The sequence below is a fragment of the Chlorocebus sabaeus genome, chromosome 7 (assembly GCF_047675955.1).
Source record: "Chlorocebus sabaeus isolate Y175 chromosome 7, mChlSab1.0.hap1, whole genome shotgun sequence".
In the NCBI taxonomy this organism is placed as follows: Eukaryota; Metazoa; Chordata; class Mammalia; order Primates; family Cercopithecidae; genus Chlorocebus; species Chlorocebus sabaeus.
In genome coordinates, this window is record NC_132910.1 from 53,252,595 (window position 1) to 53,258,792 (window position 6,198).

At 36.9% G+C, this 6,198-nt stretch overlaps 1 non-coding gene across 1 annotated transcript; it reads left to right on the forward strand.

Annotated features, from left to right (window-relative positions):
- The first annotated feature begins 2,080 nt into the window (after positions 1 to 2,080).
- On the forward strand, positions 2,081 to 2,182 carry LOC119623931 (U6 spliceosomal RNA). The gene has a single exon (XR_005240033.1). It is a non-coding gene; the product is annotated as a U6 spliceosomal RNA (small nuclear RNA).
- Positions 2,183 to 6,198: the final 4,016 nt, after the last annotated feature.

Here is a 6,198-nt window from a genome sequence, read left to right on the forward strand (position 1 = left end):
AATGCAAGGCCTGACCAAGTCAGATATGTCAGGTTTAAAATTTGCATAAGCTATTTACTTAGGAACTTATTGCATCTGGTATACTGATACAGTCATAAGTCTGAAAAGCATTTTTAATAAATATTAAAGCATTTAATGTAAGAAATAAAATTTCAAACAAAGAGGAAGATTTTATTGCTTATTACATTTTAAAGAAAGATTTTCTTTAAAACTTAATGGCAGCAAAATATTGGAGATTGTTTTTTTTAAATTCACAGTCTTGAAATATTTGGATAAGACTAGATACATTTAATATTGTAATTAGGACTTTTCTTTCTCTCCAAGAATGTTGCAATGCACATGGGCTTCTTCTGGGTCATGATTAGTTTTAGGGATTTCCTGAAGTCTTAGTTGAGGTTAAGGGCTACACCAGATAATCAGAGTTGCATATTCTGTTAGGCAAAATCACTCAGGCAGATTTCACGTAAACAATTTTAAGTGAAAAATTTTAAACTGAAGGGTAATGGTAAAATGGAACTCATAGCATTCCTTGCCATTTATACCACTGTAAAAAAAATGCTAATTATGTAGACTTTGCACTAATGGTGAATGGATTTGTAGAGATTATAGGAACCTATGTATAACATTTTCTGCTCCTATGTGACAATAGCAGTCTATTCCATGCAAAACCAAGTTAATGATCCTCAGCCCAACTTTCAAAGTTCTCTGCAATTTAAACTCTATTCATCTGTTCCCTTGAAAGTGTGTGTGTGTGTGTGTGTGTATCCTTTACCACAACTCACAAGTCCACTGTACCTTCATCATCTCACTGTACTTCTAACTCACCTCCCCAACATACTCCTGCACCTGCTGGCTTGTCATCCCCATTAGCACAGGTTGAAGTTCTCTCTTAATGAAAGGTCAGCCATTAATTAAACTCCGTTTTCAAGAAATACAGTTTGTAATTTTCTTAATGCAAAATTATATACAGAGTTTGGGGGCAGCAGCAGAGAGAAGTAGTGTTGAGAGATTTGCCATCATTAGGCAACCAAAGGAGCTTAATAATAAAGCAATTTTAAAATATACAAACAGTTCATCATTAAGATTTTTCTATTTTTGTTTACTATTGTTTTGTGAACTTAGCTTATCAGAGGATGAAATCATTGTTTTTCTTCCTAAATAAAATGAAGAATAATTTATTAAAGAACAAATTCCAGGTTGTTCAATAAATTATTGATCACAAATGCTATGGATATATGAGCAGATACTATGTGCCAGGAATATGTTACAATTTATAAAATAATCTATTTTCCATTGAAAGTAGGTTAGACTTCATTGCTTTACTTCTTTAGTGATTTTCCCTATTTAATACAGAGAGTAAAATGAAATGTTGAACACATTTTATCATAAGTCCTTCCTGATACTGTATACTGCATGTACTACTACTTGTTTCTTCAGAGTCCACAGGTTAAAAAAAAGAGAAAGAAAAAGAAAAGCTTTCCCTATATCAGACTAACAGTAATAATTAACACTTTTTTATCAGTAAAGTTGAAGGCATCCATGGAAATGTAAACCTCCTATTTTCATTTAGAAATAAAGGAAATAAAATGTGGAACATGATTATTCTCAAATGAGTTTAACCTTGAATTTCAGAAACTTAAAGTCCAATGGTTTGTCTTAAAGTAGCTTGTAGGAACAAATTTAAGAGTTATCCATAGTTAAAAATTGAAAACACCAAATCCTTTGGGTGCCACTTTAATCCTAGATCAAACAATGCCTGCTGGTCCAATAACTAAAATTGATTTTGTTACACATATCAGAGGCAGCTCATGATTCCTTCTAACCTTTGCTGAAAGCAGATAGTGTAGGTAGAAGATAATTATTCCTTAAATGCTAACTTTGTAATGAGTAGATAGAATCAGTGCTTCAAACAATGTTTCCTATTTACATTTGTAAATGCCCTTTGCCCCTTAAAGTGCCCCATATGTAAGAATTAATTTAATAAAGGAAAGTGTCCATAGATCTGCAGAAAAAGATTTCTCTTCATAACGGTGTTAGTTGTTTATCTGTTACTTTATTCTGAGAAGTTTTATTGTAGCTTGCTGTTATTCAGACAGCAATGAAAATTGGAACAATACAGAAAAGATTAGCATGGCCCCTGTACAAGGAGGACATGCAAATTTGTGAAGTGCTCCATATTTTTAAAGTAAAATATAAAATTATGAAAAAACAGAGTGCATTGCAGCCATGTAACTGGGGCCATGGATGAAGTGACAGAATCTAGGCTGCAGACATCAAAGGTAATGGAGGGAGTATGCTAGGTGGTAGCAGAACTACAACTGGACTGGGACAGTGCACATCAATTCCTCTTCCTTTTTCTGAAGTTGGGCAGAGTGGCAACAGGGCTGTCAAAGTCAAGGCATTGATCACAGGGTAGAAGGAGGATCATGGATGCAGCCTTGTCAGTAAAACTGAGCTGTCAGTTGAGGAGTTGTCTCAAACACTATCAGCTGCCTTAGAAAATGAAAGCTTAACTCTCACCTGTCTTTCAGGAAGTGATTTCTTCACACTCTAAATGTCAGTAAGGTGTGATGTCAGTAATGAGGGCTTGGCTCTTTCTTCACTGTGAATGGCTATGAGACAGCTGTGAAGAGATGGCTGTGAACAGAGAGAGCCCTGCACAAAGTTGTGAATTACAAGTTCATTTTCAGTACAATGTTCTCATGTTCTTAATGCTGTGTGTTCCAGTGTTCTTCCTTGCAAAGCCCTATTCGAGCTTATATCTCACCTATCAAGTGACCTCTACCATTTTTCAATTCCCAGAGCCCCTGTGTCTTCTACATACACTAATCTGTCGAAATAATTATTAATAAATATGGTTCTATTACTGCTGGAGGGAATTTAGATACTCTTTTTTTATTATTATTATACTTTAAGTTCTAGGGTACATGAGCATAACGTGCAGGTTTGTTACATATGTATACTTGTGCCATGTTGGTGTGCTGCACCCATCAACTTGTCAGCACCCATCAACTCGTCATTTACATCAGGTATAACTCCCAGTGCAATCCTTCCCCGCTCCCCCATTCACATGATAGGCCCCGGGTGTGTGATGTTCCTCTTCCAAAGTCCAAGTGATCTCATTGTTCAGTTCCCACCTATAAGTGAGAACATGCGGTGTTTGGTTTTCTGTTCTTGTGATAGTTTGCTAAGAATGATGGTTTCCAGCTGCATCCATGTCCCTACAAAGGACACAAACTCATCCTTTTTTATGGCTGCATAGTATTCCATGGTGTATATGTGCCACATTTTCTTAATCCAGTCTGCCACTGATGGACATTTGGGTTGATTTCAAGTCTTTGCTATTGTGAATAGTGCCACAATAAACATACGTGTGCATGTGTCTTTATAGAAGCATGATTTATAATCCTTTGGGTATATACCCAGTAATGGGATGGCTGGCTCATATGGTACATCTAGTTCTAGATCCTTGAGGAATCGCCATACTGTTTTCCATAATGGTTGAACTAGTTTACAATCCCACCAACAGTGTAAAGGTGTTCCTATTTCTCCACATCCTCTCCAGCACCTGTTGTTTCCTGACTTTTTAATGATTGCCATTCTAACTGGTGTGAGATGGTATCTCATTGTGGTTTTGATTTGCATTTCTCTGATGGCCAGCGATGATGAACATTTTTTCATGTGTCTGTTGGCTGTATGAATGCCTTCTTTTGAGAAATGTCTGTTCATATCCTTTGCCCACTTTTTGATGGGGTTGTTTGTTTTTTTCTTGTAAATTTGAGTTCTTTGTAGGTTCTGGATATTAGCCCTTTGTCAGATGAGTAGATTGCAAAAATGTTCTCCCATTCTGTAGGTTGCCTTTTCACTCTGATGGTAGTTTCTTTTGCTGTGCAGAAGCTCTTTAGTTTAATGAGATCCCATTTGTCAATTTTGGCTTTTGCTGCCGTTGCTTTTGGTGTTTTAGACATGCCTATGTCCTGAATGGTACTACCTAGGTTTTCCTCTAAGATTTTTATGGTATTAGGTCTAACATTTAAGTCTCTAATCCATCTTGAATTAATTTTCGTATAAGGAGTAAGGAAAGGATCCAGTTTCAGCTTTCTACTTATGGCTAGCCAATTTTCCCAGCACCATTTATTAAATAGGGAATCCTTTCCCCATTTCTTGTTTCTCTCAGGTTTGTCAAAGATCAGATGGCTGTAGATGTGTGGTATTATTTCTGAGGACTCTGTTCTGTTCCATTGGTCTATATCTCTGTTTTGGTACCAGTACCATGCTGTTTTGGTTACTGTAGCCTTGTAGTATAGTTTGAAGTCAGGTAGCGTGATGCCTCCAGCTTTGTTCATTTGACTTAGGATTGTCTTGGCAATGTGGGGTCTTTTTTGGTTCCATATGAACTTTAAAGCAGTTTTTTCCAATTCTGTGAAGAAACTCATTGGTAGCTTGATGGGGATGGCATTGAATCTATAAATAACCTTGGGCAGTATGGCCATTTTCACGATATTGATTCTTCCTATCCATGAGCATGGTATGTTCTTCCATTTGTTTGTGTCCTCTTTTATTTCACTGAGCAGTGGTTTGTAGTTCTCCTTGAAGAGGTCCTTTACATCCCTTGTAAGTTGGATTCCTAAGTATTTGATTGTCTTTGAAGCAATTGTGAATGAAAGTTCATTCATGATTTGGCTCTCTGTTTGTCTGTTACTGGTGTGTAAGAATGCTTGTGATTTTTGCACATTGATTTTGTATCCTGAGACTTTGCTGAAGTTGCTTATCAGCTTAAGGAGATTTTGGGCTGAGACAATGGGGTTTTCTAAATATACAATCATATCATCTGCAAACAGGGACAATTTGACTTCTTCTTTTCCTAACTGAATACCCTTGATTTCTTTCTCTTGCCTGATTGCCCTAGCCAGAACTTCCAACACTATGTTGAATAGGAGTGGTGAGAGGGGGCATCCCTGTCTTGTGCCAGTTTTCAAAGGGAATTTTTCCAGTTTTTGCCCATTCAGTATGATATTGGCTGTGGGTTTGTCATAAATAGCTCTTATTATTTTGAGGTACGTTCCATAAATACCGAATTTATTGAGCATTTTTAGCATAAAGGGCTGTTGAATTTTGTCAAAAGCCTTTTCTGCATCTATTGAGATAATCATGTGGTTCTTGTCTTTGGTTCTGTTTATATGCTGGATTATGTTTATTGATTTGCAAATGTTGAACCAGCCTTGCATCCGAGGGATGAAGCCCACTTGATCATAGTGGATAAGCTTTTTGATGTGCTGCTGAATCCGGTTTGCCAGTATTTTATTGAGGATTTTTGCATTGATGTTCATCAGGGATATTGGTCTAAAATTCTCTTTTTTTGTTGTGTCTCTGCCAGGCTTTGGTATCAGGATGATGTTGGCCTCATAAAATGAGTTAGGGAGGATTCCCTCTTTTTCTATCGATTGGAATAATTTCAGAAGGAATGGTACCAGCTCCTCCTTGTACCTCTGGTAGAATTCAGCTGTGAATCCATCTGGTCCTGGACTATTTTGGGTTGGTAGGCTATTAATTATTGCCTCAATTTCAGAGCCTGCTATTGGTCTATTCAGGGAATCAACTTCTTCCTGGTTTAGTCTTGGAAGAGTGTAAGTGTCCAGGAAATTATCCATTTCTTCTAGATTTTCTAGTTTATTTGCATAGAGGTGTTTGTAGTATTCTCTGATGGTAGTTTGTATTTCTGTGGGGTCGGTGGTGATATCCCCTTTATCATTTTTTATTGCATCGATTTGATTCTTCTCTCTTTTCTTCTTTAGTAGTCTTGCTAGCAGTCTGTCAATTTTGTTGATCTTTTCAAAAAACCAACTCCTGGATTCATTGATATTTTGGAGGGTTTTTTGTGTCTCTATCTCCTTCAGTTCTGCTCTGATCTTAGTTATTTCTTGCCTTCTGCTAGCTTTTGAATGTGTTTGCTCTTGCTTCTCTAGTTCTTTTAATTGTGATGTTAGAGTGTCAATTTTAGATCTTTCCTGCTTTCTCTTGTGGGCATTTAGTGCTATAAATTTCCCTCTACACACTGCTTGAAATGTGTCCCAGAGATTCTGGTATGTTGTATCTTTTTTCTCATTGGTTTCAAAAAACATCTTTATTTCTGCCCTCATTTCGTTATGTACCCAGTAGTCATTCAGGAGCAGGTTGTTCAGTTTCCATGTAGTTGAG